This window comes from Schistocerca serialis, chromosome 11, assembly GCF_023864345.2.
Source record: "Schistocerca serialis cubense isolate TAMUIC-IGC-003099 chromosome 11, iqSchSeri2.2, whole genome shotgun sequence".
NCBI lineage: Eukaryota > Metazoa > Arthropoda > Insecta > Orthoptera > Acrididae > Schistocerca > Schistocerca serialis.
This window is the reverse complement of record NC_064648.1, coordinates 170957290-170976774: the sequence shown is the minus strand read 5'-3', so window position 1 is coordinate 170976774 and position 19485 is coordinate 170957290. Positions and strand designations below refer to the sequence as shown.

The 19485-nt window shown below is 44.1% G+C and overlaps 1 protein-coding gene and 1 long non-coding RNA gene across 2 annotated transcripts in view; one reads left to right on the top strand and one right to left on the bottom strand.

Annotated features, from left to right (window-relative positions):
* The window catches only part of LOC126427370 (5'-AMP-activated protein kinase subunit gamma-1-like), a 632906-nt gene that overhangs the window by 159034 nt on the left and 454387 nt on the right, over positions 1-19485 (top strand). The window lies entirely within an intron of this gene.
* Positions 9896-10516, bottom strand: LOC126427371 (uncharacterized). Its single transcript, XR_007576656.1, has 3 exons — positions 10417-10516; positions 10152-10258; positions 9896-9975 (listed from the first exon to the last, which is right to left on the bottom strand). It is a non-coding gene; the product is annotated as an uncharacterized LOC126427371 (long non-coding RNA).

The window sequence follows — 19485 nt, the reverse complement described above, 5'->3', positions numbered from 1 at the left end:
CAGTAATCTTATGGTCTTGAAATTTTGATTATATGATTTTTCTTAAACATTTTTCTTTCCTTCAGCTCAAATTCCTCCATTCGGCCTTTGAAATTCATGTTAAGTGTTTCTGCTGCATACAGTGCTTCTGGCTTAATCACTTTCTTGTAACGTGTAATTTTGGGCCCCCATGAAAGGGATTTTATGTTGTATGTATTTTTTGTTAGCTGAAAGGCCAGTTCAACTTTATTTTTTCTGGGTTCCATTGCTTTGCCTTCTCTAGCATTCCAACTCATCCGTTCTCCGAGATATTTCAATTCTTTCACTATTTCAATCTTTTGTTCTTTAACTTTGAGGTATTTACAGGAGTGCTTGATATTTGTCAATATCTTAGTTTTTTCAAAGGAGTTGCGAAGGCCTATTTTAGCTGCCTGTTTCTTTAGTTCAAGGATTTGCTCCCGTGCTTTTCTTTCTTCCATTGTTTCAGCAAACAGGACCATATCATCTGGCGAAGCAATGCAGTTTACTTCAAGGTTCTTCTTTTTGCAACCCAGTCTTATACCACTATTAATATTTGTGTTCCATTCTCTGACTACTTTCTCAAGCGCACAATTGAACAGCATCGGCGAGACACCTTCCCCTGTCGCACTACCGTTTTTATTTCAAAGGCTTCCGATAATTCGCCCATAAATTTAACTTTCTACAGTGTATTTGTGAGGGTCGCTTTTATAATATTAGTTGTTTTCTTATCCAAACCCATTTCTTCCAGGACTGATAACAGAGATTCTCTATCAGACGAATCATATGCTTTTTTTGAAATCAATGAAGGAGATTACGTATGTCTTTGCTCTTGATTTTTGGTATGCCATGATGTTTTTGAGATTTAGTATTTGTTCCGAACATGATCTACCCTTTCTAAAACCTCCCTGGTATTCCCCGATTAGCGGCTCCAATTGCGGCTCTGCTCTGTTCAAAAGGACTTCAGAAAGATGCAGCAGTCACATTCCTCTGTAATTTTTGGGATCTGTCTTCAGACCTTCCTTGTGGATAGGGTGGATGAGAGCTGTTCTCCATTCTGTGGGGATCTCTTCCTCTTTCCAGATTTTATCGAAAACACACTGAAGGGATGTAATTGCATTTTTGTCAGCCTTTTTCCATAATTCGGCCACTATTTGGTTTTCACCGGACGCTTTGTTGTTTTTAAGTTCTGAAATGACCTTCTGTAGTTCTTCAGTCGTCGGTGGTTCTGAATCCGGCTTCTCGCGGTTATTTGGGATGGATTCAAATTTTTCAAGGATGGGTTCACAATTAGAGAGTTTCTCAACGTAGCCTGCACGTATTTTGCAATTTTCCGCGTTATTGTGAGCGATGGTCCCGTTTGCATATCTAAATTGGAAGGTGGATGCTTTGTATCTTGATAACCTCTGTTTGAATGTTCTGTGAAAGCTTCTTGTGTTGTTTTTAGTAAATTCGTCAATTTGGAGGAGAGTTTTGTTTTCACGTGTCTACTTAATCCTTTGTATATTTTTATCTGCCAGTTTTCTAACTGTAATGAAATTCAACCTGCTTTCTTCTTGATGGGCCTTCATACATCAGAATATCTTAACGTTTCATTTAACGTAAGTCGGTAATAAATATATCTAATTCATAAGTAGGGCCTACTTCCAAGAGCGTTACACCACCAGTGTAAGTGTCTTACGGCTTCTGACCAATCGTAGCGTTTGTGTCTGTTGCAATCAGCTTTACGCTTATGACCAACAAAGCATACTACCAGCGATACGTGTCGACACATCCAGATCAACAGATCCTAGTAGCACTTATTTCAAAGTTCAACTCGTCCGACAGGTACGGTTAGGGTTGAGGGCTTGTACTTTGCAGCCACTGAGCAAGTTTCGAGTTAATGTGGGCGTTTTCGGCCAACGTCTCGCAGTCAAAATGAGAAGTCTCTCTTCCGGACTTTGGTAAAAACGTGGAAAGAAAATTTTTGCAGGCCGTGCTACTGGTTAAGTCAAGAGGGTGAGCTATCCCCAGATCCTGCTTCTCATAGCTACAGTAATCTGGGCTAGGTTGCTTCGGATCGTGGATTTCTCGAATCGTCAAGTAATTCTGAACAATTTTTAAATCTACAACTGCCAGAAACCTTAGCACCTTACACACTGACTTACACTGCTTTTTCACCTAGAATGAAATTTTCACTCTGCAGCGGAGTGTGCGCTGGTATGAAACTTCCTGGCAGATTAAAACTGTGTGCCGGACCGAGACTCGAACTCGGGACCTTTGCCTCTCGCGGGCAAGTGCTCTACCTCTGAGCTACCCAAGCACGACTCACGCCCCGTCGTCACAGCTTTACTTTTGCCAGTACCTCGTCTCCTACCTTCCAAACTTTACAGAAGCTCTCCTGCGAAGCAGTTTTAATCTGCCAGGAAGTTTCATATCAGCGCACACACCGCTGCAGAGTGAAAATCTCATTCCGGAAACATCCCCCAGGCTGTGGCTAAGCCATGTCTCCGCAATATCCTTTCTTTCAGGAGTGCTAGTTCTGCAAGGTTCGCAGGAGAGCTTCTGCAAAGTTTGGAAGGTAGGAGACGAGGTACTGGCAAAAGTAAAGCTGTGAGTACCGGGTGTGAGTCGTGGTTGGGTAGCTCAGTCGCTAGAGCACTTGCCCGCGAGAGGCAAAGGTTCCGAGTTCGAGTCTCGGTCCGCCACACAGTTTTAATCTGCCAGGAAGTTTCTTGCTTTTTCACCTATTCACCAACAATTACCGTACTGTAATTTTCTCTTAATGCTTACATAATGTTCTGCGTACTTCGGGAATAATGAGGCATATTTCACATTTTGCTATTCTGAATAAACAATTTAAGCTTGCGTAAGAATGACAAGTGCACATATAACGTTGATTTTCAAACAGTACACTTTTATTAAACATTTCATGAAATGAACTACTGATTCATCAAATGGTATAGGTACTTCCTTATCCAATATATAATAAACTATCAGCCTCGACTGCGGAAGTGAAACCAACCTTTACCTAGGTTTCAGCCCAAGTAATTAAGCCTTCTTTAGAAGATAAACGTGATTTTATAATATGTCTACGAGGGCATGGTCTAGAATTAAAATTAAAACATGCTCTCGTAGACATAAAATCAGGTTTATCTTCTGAAGAAGGCTCAATTACTTGGGTTGAAACATAGGTAAAGGTTGGTTTCATTTCCGCAATCGAGGCTGATAGTTTCTTATATATTAGATGATCACGCTTGCTGACTGGGCTGCAATGTTGAAAGTACTAAAATTTGCTTATCCGATGCTAAACGTCGCAAAGTTAGGAGCATGTCTTTCTGTTACGCTAATAGCTTTTCTTAATTTTGTGTCTTGCTTCGATATAAGTGGACCAATTTTCCAAGCAAGATTTTAGAAATCAGGTGCTTCTTTCCTTAAAAAAAAAAAAATTCGAAAACTGTGCTGTATTCTCAATACGGAGCTCCGATATTAATCGACTGTACGCACTTGAATCTTCATCTCAAAATCAACCCTCGAAACCACACACAACGTATTTTGTTCTTTTCTGAGATCTAACACACAGGCCGCGATTTTGCGTTGGGATGTTTTCAACGTGGCTAGTAGAATGAAAAAAATATACGACACAGGACACATTTGCGTGTATTATGCACTAACTGTCGGATGTAAACATATCCATACGGGTCATACATTTGTTATAAACTACAGCATTTCGAGAACTGCCAGTACATACCCATAACATAAATGTCTACTCATTTCTGTCAATATGTAAATAGTCGAAACGAATTTCTGTTCGGCGCTTCAGATATATTTCCGCAGAAAAAAGCTAGATGTAAAGGTATCTTCAGGATGTATGAGTTGCTATCTGACTACCATCTGCAGTCGCGCACTACATTTGCTAATCTATCCTCATTTTTGTACTCCGTGCCGAAAATGGAGCAATTACAAAAAAGGTGGACATGATACCGAAGCACTTGTCGAGAAGGGAATGAGATGGGTTTGTAGCCTAGCCGCCATGTTGACCAAATTTAGCAAGAAGTAAAGGAAACGGAGGCGGTATTTTCAAAGGGAATTAACGTTCAGGAAGACGAAATAAACATTTGGAATTTGGCGATTACATCTTAACTCCATCAAGCAGAGCTAACGACTCGGAAGATCCGTTGAACTGAGTGCACAGTGTCTCGAAAAGGAGTTATAAGGTTGACAACAACAAAAGTAAAATCTAATGTAGTAGAATTATGTATGGTGATGCTCTGAGATTTGTGTTAGAAACTAAAAGTAGCTAATAACTTCTGGTAAAGAGAAGATGGTCGAAGTGGAGGATATAAAAAAATCAGACTGGCTGTAGCACGAAAATCACTTTTGAAAAAAGGCATTTGATAACATCGGATATAAATTCAAGTGCTGGGAAGTCTTTTATGCAGGTAATTCTGTAGAATGTAGCCTTGTTCAAAGAAGAAGAGAGTAGAACCTAACGAAACCTGGTGCTACAAAAAAAAAAGAGGATTAGCCTGGGTAATTAGTGGGGGGGGGAGGGGGGAGAAACGAATTGGAGGAGAAAAAAAAAATTATAGCAAAGTTTGACTAGAAGAAGCGATCAGTTGGTAGAACACGTTCTGAGACAGCAAGGAATCACAAGTTTAGTACTTGAGGAAAGTGTGGGGGGTGAAAATCGTAGAGGGAGACAAGGAGATGTATACAGGTAGCAGATTCAGAAGGACGTAGGTTGCAATAGTTGTTCGGAGATGAAGAGGCTTGCACAGGATAAAGCAGAAAAGGGGATGTTCAGGTACTTAATCATTGTTATATTCAGTCAGATGTTGATAAGATTTAGAAACAGAGCAAAGATTGGCAACTTATTTTTAATGTTCACAAATCGGCGATTGCGCAGTTGAGAAAGCGCGGTAAAGTAGTATGCTAAGACTGCAGTATGAGTCGGTCATAATTGGGATGGGCCAACTGATACAAATGCCTCGGTGTAACGCTTTGTAGGGATATGGAACGACCAAATACGCACAATGTGGGTGGAGCAGGAGCCAGACTGCGGTTTATTGCCAGCTTACGAGGGAAGAGGACAGCTCGCAAAACACTCCTAGGACCCACCGTAGAATGTTGCTCCAGCATGTAGGACCTGTACGAAATAGGAGCAAGACGGGATATCGAACGTATACAGAGAAGGGCAGCACGAATCCACACAGGTCTGTTTGACTCGCGCCAACTATCCCGTGAAAGGCTGCTGACAAAGTTTCAAGAACCAGTATTACGTGGGAATCTAGGAATACACTAAAACTTCCTATACATTGCTCTCTGAAGGGGCGAGTGGGCAGGGTTATGTTAATTGTAGCGCGTTTGTGTTACCGTGCTGAGTACCGTCTGCCATGCACTTCCCACTGGTTTGCATAATACACTTTTCGATGTAGATGTAAATATTCGTGTGTTTTTTCCGCTAGCCGTAGTTCACATTGTGAACAATTTCATATCGTGTGTTTACATCCATTTCAGAGTTCGATATTAGATTTGTCTCACTGGCGCAGCTGTGTCTCGTTGAGCTGAAGGCCGATCGCAGTCGGGAATCTTGTGGCGTTTTTTTTTTTCTGACCACGTGACCATCTCGCGCAGTTACAATACTTGTACGTCTTCTGGCGAGCATTGTTCGGTGGGCCGCCATTGAGCCCTTTGTCTGGGGAGCCCTCGACCTTGGCTGGCCGGCTCCCTGCGGCGTCAGCAGGGGACGCCGTCTGCCTCTGACGTCACGCGTCGGGGAGCAGGGGAAACCAGAAGGCAGCACCACCGAGCAGACACAGGAAGATGCAGTTCCGTAAACGGTGCGCCTATTGTGCGGGCAACCTGCCCAACGACGGTGTCATTTAGCTTGCATACACGGTAGGGGCACCCAATTCCGAATTGTACGTGATTCAGACGGGGTTTACATTGGAGAGAATAAAAGCAAACACAATGGAAAGAGCATTCACAGACATTTCGCCAGCGATCGTTACCATTCGATCACATGTGGGAACAACCGATTAGAGAACAAACGCTGCGGTATTGGTTTTTTTTGCTAGTAGTGAACACACAGGATACAACACTATACTGGGTGACGAATTTAAAACTGTTCTCGGAACAACTACAAATCGGATTAAAAAAAAGTTATAATAAAAAATTTTCCGCCTCGAAGGGTGCCAACCAACGAGATTAAACTCGATGCATTGCCCGAGATACGTGGGGGCGGGACTTAGTTAAACTCGATATCTTATGTAGGATTCCCCATTTTTTACTGCAGACCAGATTCTCCCGGAGGAAATACATAACTTCTGTGTTTAAAAATTTTTTCGTTCCGTGTCATGGTGCTGTAATCCAAAAAATCGAAAGTGATTAAAAGCCGTTGAAAAATCTCAAGAAATATACGTCAGGGTCCGAGGAGATTACAAAGGCAGTTACTCTTAAATCTTTCATAACAAACCACTTTTTGTATAGCAAACAAACTTGTTTCTCCAGATTATAGTACACCACTTTCTCCATACTGTTCGTGTAGTTTCTTTCACAAATGTTACTGGAATGCAACACAGTTGCAGCAGTTCTTTAGTTTTCTTTCGAGCGAATTAAAAATTAGTTTTGGCATTATCCGAGAACTCTGAAAGAAATTGCAGTAATAACGTGGAGACCTCGTTTTTTTTAATGAAATCCTGTACATCATTAGTTATATTAGAAGAACCGCCTTCCTTATCTCCTGCGATCCTAATGTGATGTGTGTGTTTCTTGAGATACTACCATTCTGAAACAGTTTTTAACCCATTTTGTTTTTTCATTTACGGTATCACGTATCAGGCAACGAAACATTGTTAAATACAAGAGTTATGTATTTTTCCCGGATCCGCAATACAAACTTAGGGTACCAATTTAAGATTTCAGTTGGCCAAATCCCTCCTCCTGCAATGAGGAAGATGGGTTGAGTTAGATGTGACCGAATTTCACGCTTCGCGACGAAGGCCATCCTGAGGCATGAAGGAATCGTCAGGTTGTTAATGGAGGGCAGGGGGGTAAAGAGCGCAGAGGGAGACCAAGAGATTGACTACAGTGATCAGGCCCGAGCGGATGGAGGCTGCAGTAGTCGTCGAGCAGATGATCAAAACTATAGGCCTATATCTCTGACAGCGATCTGTTGTAGAATTTTAGAACATGTTTTTTGCTCGCCTATCATGTCATTTCTGGAAACCCAGAATCTACTCTGTAGAAATCAACATCGATTCCGGAAACAGCGATCTTGTAAGTGGAATGCAGACACTTGTGTTTTTGAGGGGTTTTCCTTCAGGTAGTTGCCATCATAATACTGCATTAAGACCTGTTGTGTATTTTGCTTCCACCTCCTCAAACGCTCTACGTTCTGCGGCAAGTGCTGTGTCACCTGTGTAAATGAAGCACCTTGCCGCAGGACTAACTGGTTGGTCATTAGTCTAAACATTATACAACACTGGGGCGAGTACACCTCCTTGCGGGATACCGTTTCTCTGTCGTCCATCAGCTCATCATGTTTCAAAAAGTAAGAAAAAAATGTCTATTTTGTAGCAGTCTTTCGTGGTTGCAAGGTCTGGTGAATCCAGATACCTGCTTTGTTGTGCCAATGGGAAGGCATGAATCCGTCATCTTCCAAGAGAACAACTCCTCGACACCTGTACTGCGGGACAGAGACAAGATGGCGGCGGCTCCACTACGCCCTGGGCAACATTCACGAGGCCCTCTGTGGGTCCAGTGGAATTAGTGCACGACACCATAGGGCCAACAAGTTTTGTACACTGGTTGAAGACAACGTACACGCCTTTGAGACGATCGGGTTTCCCAACGACGGTGACAATACGGTCCGCCACGTCACAAGGCAGGGAGTGTGAGATCGATGTGCTGGCCCACAAACTCAACAGATCTCAACCCAATCGAACAGTCTGGGATGTGATTGAACGTAGCGTAAGAGCTCATCATCCCCTCCCCGGAATGTACGGGAAATGGGTGACTTGAGAGTGGACGTATGGTGTCAGCGACATACCAACACCTCACTGGTTCCATGCCACGAAGCGTCGCCGCTGTTACCCTTGCCAAAGGTGGACATACTGCTTACTACGTTGATGTTCTGGCCGATCAATGCGTAACCAGTCCTCTTCCTGTGGAATGCGGGCTGTTGGTGAAACCCGAGTACAGATGCTTGCATTCCCTTGAGACAGCTGGCCATTTTGGCGTTATGGGGGACTTGCTGTAGGTCGTGCCCAGCTGCTGCTTCTAAAGAAAACCTGGACATCCCAGCCGACGTCGCTGCCTGAAGACGCGAGGCTGGACGTTAGTGGTGGGCAGGAAATCGCGTATCTGTTAGAAATCACAGTGACTGAGAAGTCACAGATATCACAGTAGCAACTTTACAGAATCTAACTGCGATTTCAGTCACAGTTAGCAGTCGCAAGTAGTATTTCACATTGAAAGACGTGAGCCATCTATTGGTCGAATTTAGCACTGCTTTCTGCGATTTCAGTGACAAGTCGCAACTAAGAGTCGCAAGTAGCAACTAGAAAGCGCGGTTAACAGTGCCATCTGTGGGTCAAAGTTCGTACTACGTCCATCTCTGCGATACGCTATGGAGTCTAACTGCGATTTCCGTGACAAGTCGCAACTAAGTCACAAGTAGCAACTAAAAAGCGCAGTTAGCACTGCCATCTGTTGAGCAAAGTTCATACTACGCTATTCGCTACCGAGTCAAACTGCGATTTCTGTGACAAATCGCAACTAAGAGTCGCAAGTAGCAACTAAAAAGCGCAGTTAACATACTTCTCCTAGTGTCATCTGTTGACCGACGTATGTACGTTATGAGAGCCTTGTGCCTCACGAGATCGGTGTGCTGTGTGTGCATGTGAAGGGCTTATTTCAATAGTGGTACAAGTCCATTTTTGTTAATTTTGAGATATAGAGTCGTAAAGTTAAATGAGCGCTGAAAAATCTGCAGTTGAGATACCAGAAATATTCACCATATGGCTTCTTGCTAGAGATGAGCCTTTATTTATGTTTGTTTGGATCACTAATTTCAGAAGCATTATAGACAGAAAAGTGTAGGTAATGGACTTGTACCACTATTGAAATAAGCCCTTCATATTATATGACGACATGCACATTCAGCATCAGTTATGGTTGGTCAAATACTGCTGTGACTCTGAATGTATTATATTAATAAGAAGCGACATTGCCTTTTTCTCCTGAAAATATCGAGTAACGTAACAAATGTGTTTGATTCTGCTTCCAATATGACAGTTTTGGTTAATACTCCACATGCCTACAGGACTTTGCAATGTTAACACAGCAGAACTCAGACATCTGTATAAGTGTAGAGAAATGAAAACAGTCATATGAATGCCTCACTTTTGTTCCGACACAGTTCAAGACTCGGGAGAAAAGTTTTACACCTGGTGTTCTACATGGCAACTTCACACACAAGAACTTTTTGCCGACACTACTACCACCTACATAAGTAAGCTTTTCCTGTGTCACTTTCAAGTAATGCACTTAAGCTATTCCTGATTTAACTGGAAGATCTGTACTTCCCACTTTCATATCAACAGCCTCAAAATGCATATTGTAGACTTCGGGATATGTTACAGGTCAGTGTCACACCAAGATTGTGGAGAAAGGGGGGGGGGGGGGGGCGGCATGTCACTCTCCAACAAGTGTTTACCAATAAATAAGTGGCGGAAAATTTACGGGTATAGGACGGCTTAACATGTGGAAAATGAGATTTTTATTATTCACTCAATGTATTTAACATTTATTATTCCTTTAAAATCGCACAACAACTTCAATAAAACACTTTAATCAGTCATACACTTATTTCATAATTATTTCACTTTTAAACTGCAAATCCTCTAAGAGCTGTCTTGAATCTTCACGAGTCTCTCTCAACAGCCTTGATGTGGATAGATATGTACAGCAACCAGTAATCAGTCAGAACTGCGTCTGCAAAAACACAAGGATTATTAAACCATTTTTGCTGTCACTAATTACTAGCAATATAATTGACAGAGTAGATTGCTAATATTTGCTATATCACATTTGCTAATATTTGCTATATCACATTCGCAAGAACGATCTCACTGAAGTAATTAAGTCCATCAAAACGCTTAGAAACTAACCTGTCGTCTGACGAAAACGGTCTAAAGACTGGCAATTTCTTCAGATCTGTTGACAATGATATTTTGAATTATCACTTTACTGAGTGACTGAAATGTAGTTCAGGTACCTATGAACATAACAATATGTTAGAATTCATTTTCTAAACACGAACTATTACGGTACTGTGCGGCTACTTACATATTAATTACACTATTAATATTTTCACAGTTGTTTCTTTAATACAAAATTAAAGCCAACGGAAGAATAAACGTAAAACATACTTACCAATGACAGGTTTGTTGAGATGCAATTTTCTGTGTGGACAGATGTAACTTTTTCATACGGTGGTACGTCGCAGCAATCGCAGGAGTCACAGAAATCGCAGAAGTCGCGGAAGTCGCGGAAGTCGCGGAAGTCGCGGAAGTCGCGGAAGTCGCGGAAGTCGCGGAAGTCGCGGAAGTCGCGGAAGTCGCGGAAGTCGCGGAAGTCGCGGAAGTCGCGGAAGTCGCGGAAGTCGCGGAAGTCGCGGAAGTCGCGGAAGTCGCGGAAGTCGCGGAAGTCGCGGAAGTAGCAGTGGCGGAGGGATACGCGACTTAGGTTCCTTAACTGCGACTCTTAACTGCGACAAATCACAGTTAAGAATAACAGATACTGAAAAGTAGCATTCACAGAAATCACTGATATCGGAAAATCGCAGTTTAGCCCATCACTACTGGACGTAGAACCGGGCGGTGAAGCGAACGGTACTGACGCGGCGGGGCTGGGGGAATATGGCCGCCGCAAGTTGGCAACACTGCCCGCCCGTGGAGGTAGAATAAGGGGAGACGGCGCTACAGACTTTGGCTGTGCGTTGTTTTGAAGCCAGTCGGCGCAGCCTGCCGCCATCTTGGATCCCCCCAAAACATTAGCTGACGAGTGTCTACAGTTGCTTCTTGTTCGTTATTTCTGTCGTGTGCACGCGATATTTGTTTTATACAGTCAATGTCACACTGTTTTAGTGTACAACACGGCATTAGGAACGCAACTCTAAACGTTTTTCTGGTCTTAAATGCGTATTCGATACACTAATACGACACGAAAGTATGACTCCTCTGGCCTTAGTACTGTAATTCCTTTCGTGTTTATACACTTCGAATAACCGAAAAGAGAAGTATGTGCTATGAAAAGCGTGCTTTCGTAATCAATTTCTATTCACTTTCATTGTGTCTATGTCGATAACTCATAAAGCCAGAACTCCAATGATTCATAGTTTAGAGGCACCGAATTGTATTCGTTGCATTTTCTACATCTACATCCGTACTCCGCAAGCCACCTGACGGTGTGTGGCGGAGGGTACATTCAGTACCTCTATCGGTTCTCCCTTCTATTCCAGTCTCGTATTGTTCGTGGAAAGAAAGATTGTCGGTATGCCTCTGTGTGGGCTCTAATCTCTCTGATTTTATCCTCACGGTCTCTTCGCGAGATATACGTAGGAGGGAGCAATATACTGCTCGACTCCTTGGCGAAGGTATGTTCCCGAAACTTCAACAAAAGCCCGTACCGAGCTACTGAGCGTCTCTCCTGCAGAGTCTTCCACTGGAGTTTGTCATCTCCGTAACATTTTCGCGATTACTAAATGATCCTGTAACGAAGCGCGCTGCTCTCCGTTGGATCTTCTCTCTCTCTTCTATCAACCCTATCTGGTACGGATCCCACACCGGTGAGCAGTATTCGAGCATTGGGCGAACAAGCGTACTGTAACCTACGTCCTTTGTTTTCGGATTACATTTCCTTAGGATTCTTTCAATGAATCTCGGTCTGGCATCTGCTTTACCGACTATCAACTTTATTTGATCATTCCATTTTAAATCACTCCTAATGCCTACTCCCAGACAATTTATGAAATTAACTGCTTCCGGTTGCTGACCTGCTATATTGTAGCTAAATGATATGGGATCTTTCTTTCTATGTATTCGCAGCACATCACACTTGTCTACATTCAGATTCAGTTGCCATTCCCTGCACCATGCGTCAATTCCCTGCAGATCCTCCTGCATTTCAGTACAATTTTCCATTGTTACAACCTCTCGATATACCACAGCATCATCCGCAAAAATCCTCAGTGAACTTCCGATGTCATCCACAAGGTCATTTATGTATATTGTGAATAGCAACGGTCCTAAGACACTCCCCTGCGGCACACCCGAAATCACTCTTACTTCGGAAGACTTCTCTCCATTGAGAATGACATGCTGCGTTCTGTTATCTAGGAACTCTTCAATCCAATCACACAATTGGTCTGATAGTCCATATGCTGTTACTTTGTTCATTAAACGACTGTGGGGAACTGTATCGAACGCCTTGCGGAAGTCAAGAAACACGGCATCTACCTGCGAACCCGTTTCTATGGCCCTCTGAGTCTCGTGGACGAATAGCGCGAGCTGGGTTTCACACGATCGTCTTTTTCTAAATGCATGCTGATTCCTGCAGAGTAGATTTCTAGTCTCCAGAAAAGTCATTATACTCGAACATAATACGTGTTCCAAAATCTACAAATGATCAAGTGAAATGCAAATTTTAAATGTTTAAGTTTGCAAGAAACGTACGACATTTCCTTTGCTGTCCCATAGATGTATGCAGGGATGATATAAACAAGCCAGCTGTCATGTCAACAAAGTGAAAGATTCGTTAAATTACGAAAAAAAAGAACTGAATTTAAGATAGTCAAGCCCATTGCAGTTTACACACCTGCTTTGTTTTTAAATTGTACCTACCAAGTGACATTCAGGGTAGCAAATAACAGCAGTTTACAGAGTAACACGGCAACACAGTGATTAATGTAATGATGTAAATAGCCTGGACTTAGATACAGAACTTTGCTTTAACAAATATGTAACCCTTTAAGTACTTAAAATTTAACCACTGTCACAGGTGTTCCACACAATTTACTGAAGATTTAATTAACTAGATCTAGTTACATCACTTTTATATTAAATTGTATCCTTTTTAACACATTAGTCCCCATTTCCAGGATATTTCTTGCCAGGACTTTTCAATTACTTGGCAATAACCAAACAATGAGAAGCAAGTGCACTGCTCACCTCCAGGGAGCTCTTCGCGTTGGATTGATAGGAAATCTAAAGTCAAATCACAGAAATAAAACCATACTGTAAAAGTTTACAGTGCATCAGAAGTTCTTGTTGTTGAGGTCTTCAGTCCTGAGACTGGTTTGATGTAGCTCTCCATGCTACTCTATCCTGTGCAAGCTTCTTCATCTCCCTGTACCTACTGCAACCTACATCCTTCTGAATCTGCTTAATGTATTCATCTCTTGCTCTCCCTCTACGATTTTTACCCTCCACGCTGCCCTCCAATTCTAAATTGGTGATCCCTTGATGCCTCAGAACATGTCCTGCCAACCGATCCCTTCTTCTTGTCAAGTTGTGCCACAAATTTCTCTTCTCCCCAATCCTATTCAATACTTCCTCATTAGTTATGTGATCTACCCACTAAATCTTCGGCATTCTTCTGTAGCACCACATTTCGAAAGCTTCTATTCTCTTCCTGTCCAAACTATTTATCGTTCACGTTTCACTTTCATACTTGGCTACACTCCGTACAAATACTTTCAGAAACGACTTCCTGACACTTAATTCAATACTCGATGCTAACAAATTTCTCTTCTTCTGAAACGCTTTCCTTGCCATTGCCAGTCTACATTTTATATCCTCTCTACTTCGACTCCCTAAATAGCAAAACTCCTTTACCACTTTAAGTGTCTCATTTCCTAATCTAATTCGCTCAGCATCACCCGACTTAATTAGACTACATTCCATTATCCTCGTTTTGCTTTTGTTGATGTTCATCTTATATCCTCCTTTCAAGACACTGTCCATTCCGTTTAAAGCCCTTTGCTGTCTCGGACAGAATTACAATGTCATCGGCAAACCTTGAAGTTGGATTTTAATAGCTACTCCAAACTTTTATTTTGTTTCCTTTACTGCTTGCTCAATATACAGATTGAATAGCATCGGGGAGAGGCTACAACCCTGTCTCACTCCCTTCCCAACCACTGCTTCCCTTTCATGTCCCTCGAGTCTTACAACTGCCATCTGGTTTCCGTACAAATTGTAAATATCCTTTCGCTCCCTGTATTTTACCCCTGCCACCTTCAGAATTTGAAAGAGAGTATTCGTCAACATTGTCAAAAGCTTTCTCTTAGTCAACAAATGCTAGAAACGTAGGTTTGCCTATCCTTAATCTTTCTTCTAAGATAAGACGTAGGGTCAGAATTGCCTCACGTGTTAGAATTTGAAGTATATATATAAGAAAATAGCGCTTAAATAAGTCGACTTACGAATTAAATGTGGTTTGTTTAGACTTCAGACTACAATCAGAACGATTAGTGCACCCATAAGTGACGCAAGCCGGCATTTTTTTTTTTTTTTTATTTTTTTTTTTTTTTTTTTATCAAAACACTTCACGACTACACGGAATCAAACCACCAGAAGCGAATGTTTTGGGGGTAGCTAACATGGCGGATCTTCACTTGCGTCGCCTTCAAGTTAATGACGTCATGACAACTTCTCTTATTTTTACCTCCATGTGCCCGCCTCACTTCATTGCCCGGTTCCATTCGCCCCCACCTCAGACTGTCAAACTCCAGGCCCAAGTTCATGCGCTCGACTATACGTCTCGCAGAGTTCCGACATTTCACCGCGTCGTAAAGTCTGCTAAAACTACAACTTTCCCGTCCCGCAGTAGTGGTAGTGAAGGTGCGTCTGTGTGTTGGGCTGAGGGCCGCAGGGAGGGGGGGGGGGGGGAGGGAGAGAGAAAAATATGTTTCTCTTCTTTTTCTTCTCAGCAGCAGCTTTCGTTCGACCGACCAACATTACTTCACTCTTACACTGCACTGCGCCCGAGTGAAAGATACACTCTGGAAATGGAAAAAAGAACACATTGACACCGGTGTGTCAGACCCACCATACTTGCTCCGGACACTGCGAGAGGGCTGTACAAGCAATGATCACACGCACGGCACAGCGGACACACCAGGAACCGCGGTGTTGGCCGTCGAATGGCGCTACCTGCGCAGCATTTGTGCACCGCCGCCGTCAGTGTCAGCCAGTTTGCCGTGGCATACGGAGCTCCATCGCAGTCTTTAACACTGGTAGCATGCCGCGACAGCGTGGACGTGAACCGTATGTGCAGTTGACGGACTTTGAGCGAGGGCGTATAGTGGGCATGCGGGAGGCCGGGTGGACGTACCGCCGAATTGCTCAACACGTGGGGCGTGAGGTCTCCACAGTACATCGATGTTGTCGCCAGTGGTCGGCGGAAGGTGCACGTGCCCGTCGACCTGGGACCGGACCGCAGCGACGCACGGATGCACGCCAAGACCGTAGGATCCTACGCAGTGCCGTAGGGAACCGCACCGCCACTTCCCAGCAAATTAGGGACACTGTTGCTCCTGGGGTATCGGCGAGGACCATTCGCAACCGTCTCCATGAAGCTGGGCTACGGTCCCGCACACCGTTAGGCCGTCTTCCGCTCACGCCCCAACATCGTGCAGCCCGCCTCCAGTGGTGTCGCGACAGGCGTGAATGGAGGGACGAATGGAGACGTGTCGTCTTCAGCGATGAGAGTCGCTTCTGCCTTGGTGCCAATGATGGTCGTATGCGTGTTTGGCGCCGTGCAGGTGAGCGCCACAATCAGGACTGCATACGACCGAGGCACACAGGGCCAACACCCGGCATCATGGTGTGGGGAGCGATCTCCTACACTGGCCGTACACCACTGGTGATCGTCGAGGGGACACTGAATAGTGCACGGTACATCCAAACCGTCATCGAACCCATCGTTCTACCAGTCCTAGACCGGCAAGGGAACTTGCTGTTCCAACAGGACAATGCACGTCCGCATGTATCCCGTGCCACCCAACGTGCTCTAGAAGGTGTAAGTCAACTGCCCTGGCCAGCAAGATCTCCGGATCTGTCCCCCATTGAGCATGTTTGGGACTGGATGAAGCGTCGTCTCACGCGGTCTGCACGTCCAGCACGAACGCTGGTCCAACTGAGGCGCCAGGTGGAAATGGCATGGCAAGCCGTTCCACAGGACTACATCCAGCATCTCTACGATCGTCTCCATGGGAGAATAGCAGGCTGCATTGCTGCGAAAGGTGGATATACACTGTACTAGTGCCGACATTGTGCATGCTCTGTTGCCTGTGTCTATGTGCCTGTGGTTCTGTCAGTGTGATCATGTGATGTATCTGACCCCAGGAATGTGTCAATAAAGTTTCCCCTTCCTGGGACAATGAATTCACGGTGTTCTTATTTCAATTTCCAGGAGTGTAATTACGACCCCATAGCAGGCCAGCTGGTGATGTCTGAAATGCACTGTGACAAAAGTCACACATACAGGTGGCGATAGTCTGGCGTACACAAGGTGTAAAAGTTCGGTGCATTAGCGAATCTGTCATTTTGTACTCAGGTGAAGCATGTGAGAAGTTTTCCGACGTGATAATGGCCGCACGGACTTTGAACGCGGAACTGCAGTTGGAGCTAGACGCAAGGGACAGTCGATGAGGGAAATCAGTATTTCGAGATTCACAGTGTGAAGAGTGTCCTAAGAATACGTGATTTCAGGCATCACCTTCTGACAACCCTACCGCAGTAAAGGTCAAAAATTAATTATGATTGTAGTGTTGCTCACGCTGCTAAATATCGCATTTTCGGGCAACAACAAAGTTATATTATGTGGCAGGTGTCACTGGAGCACAGTTAATAAAGTCATTTCTTGAAATAATGGATAAAGTAGGCACTATCATCTTTTTCGTGTTTCCCACGCTGGTCTCGTTGTGAACTCGTGGCTCAATCGTCGAAAATCTAGGTAGTGATGGTTCCGAGCTCGGATGCAAGGAGGCCTAGGTGTTACTCTGCGATATTCAAAAGTTTCATAAACCATTCTTGAAGATTTAACTTCCGCAAGTTAGCACAAGGGTGGTGTAAAAAGGCAATCAGCACTCCGAATTTAAGTTACACTTCTTTTTTATTACTTTTGTTGCAGTATCACGTAAGACACAAAACATCACATTATAAAACATACTTGAAAATATCTTCCTCGCTGCTAAAGTTCACATTTCATAAACTGACTACAATTCGCGTCTTTTCAACATGACGATCAAGACTTGACACTCCAATAACTGCTTACGCGCCCAAAAATTAGAGTTAAAAGTTCGACAAAGAGCATAGTGACAAAAGAAAGAATTCCCATAAGAATAATATCATTGCAATATAAACATATCGATACATCAAAGTACCTGTACATTAATGAAATCAAATCTGAATGTTGTCTCCGAAATATGTTAAATACTTTAGAGAAACACAGTAGAATATTGCTTGCATCGAGAGGTTGAGGTGAGCTGCCGTAATGGTTACGTAATTCAAGTACCATTACGACCTCTTACCACCGGCAACGCAGTAGCCTATGACCTTCACTTAACGACCGAGAGCAGCGGCGTTTGCCTAGACTTGTCGGTGCTAACAGACAAGCAACACTGCGTGAAATAACCGCAGAAATCAGTGTGGGACGTACGGCGGGCGTAACCATTAGGATTGTGCGGCGATGTTTGGCGTTAATAGTCTGTGGCAGCAGACGACCGACGCGATTGCCTTGGCTAGACGAGTGGAAAACCGCGGTCTGGTCAGGTAAGTCCCGATTTCAGTCGGTAGGGGCAGGTGGTAGTGTTGGAGTGTGGCGCAGACCCTAGGAAGCCGTGGGCCGTAGTTGTCAACGAGGCACTCTTCAAGCTGGTCGTGGCTCCATAATGGCGTCGGCTGTTTTTATGTGGCATGGAATTGTTCGTCTGGTCCAATTGGACCAGTCGTTGACTGTGTATGTCGGGCTACTTGGAAAACATATGTTCCCCTTCGTGAACTTCCTGTTCCCAAACAACGATATAATTTCAGTGCATGACAGTGCGCCATTTCATCTGGCCAGTTGTTGGTGACTGGTTCGAAAGACACTCTGGACAATGCGATTTGCCAACCCAGATCGCCCGACATGAACCCTGTAGACCATTTATGGGACATAAGCGAGAGGCCATTTCGTGCACAAAATCCTTCACTGGCAATACTTCCGCCATTACGGATGGCCATCGAGGCAGCACGGTTTAGTATTTCTGCAAGGGCCTTCCAAGGACTTGTTCTGTCCATGTCGTGCCGAGTAGCTGCACTGCCCCGGGCAAAACGAGGTCCTACACAGTATTTGGAGGTATCGCCTGTCGTTTGCCACCTCAGTGTGCACTGGTGTGCAAAACTTAAGGATCGCGTTATGGCTCGGCTCACTGCCAAGTGACATACCTCGATGAAACTTGGGCAAAACACGGAAACAAGTGCTTCAGTATAGTACAGAAGGTAAGTGAAAGAAATACGGAATGAGATAAACGGAAATGATTCTGCTGTTCAAAGAAAGTAATTGCATTACAGCCTTAGCCATTTAGAAAAGCGAGACAAGGTTCTGAATAACGTGTGCGCCCTGTAATGTGCTGCCAAGTTGGGTTGGGTTGGGTTGTTTGGGGGAAGAGACCAAACAGCGAGGTCAACGCTCTCATCGGATTAGGGAAGGATGGGGAAGGAAGTCGGCCGTGCTCTGTCAAAGGAACCATCCCTGCATTTGCATGGAGCGATTTAGGGGAATCACGGAAAACCTAAATCGTGATGGTCGGACGCGGCATTGAACCGTAGTCCTTCCGAATGCGAGTCCAGTGTGCTAAATGTCTTTTTCAAAAGCTGTTTCACAGAGGAACACTGCACTGTAGTTCCTTCTCTAGATTGTCGCACAGATGACACAATGGTAGAAATCGAAATAGACGACAGAGGGATAGAGAAACAATTAAAATCGCTTAAGAGGCTAGGCCGCTGGACCTGATGGGATACCAGTTCGATTTTACACAGATTACGCGAAGGAACTTAACCCCCCTTCTTGCAACGGTCTACCGTAGCTCTCTAGAAGGGCGTAGCGTTCCAAGGGATTGGAAAAGGGCACAGGTCATCCCCGTTTTCAAGAAGGGACGCCGAACAGATGTGCAGAACTATAGACCTATATCTCTAACGTCGATCAGTTGCAGAATTGTGGAACACGTATTATGTTCGAGTATAATGACTTTTCTGGAGACTAGAAATCTACTCTGTAGGAATCAGCACGGGTTTCGAAAAAGACGATCGTGTGAAACCCAGCTCGCGCTATTCGTCCACGAGACTCAGAGGTCCATAGACACGGGTTCACAGGTAGATGCAGTGTTTCTTGATTTCGACAAGGCGTTTGATACAGTTCCCTACAGTCGTTTAATATACAAAGTAAGAGCAAATGGAC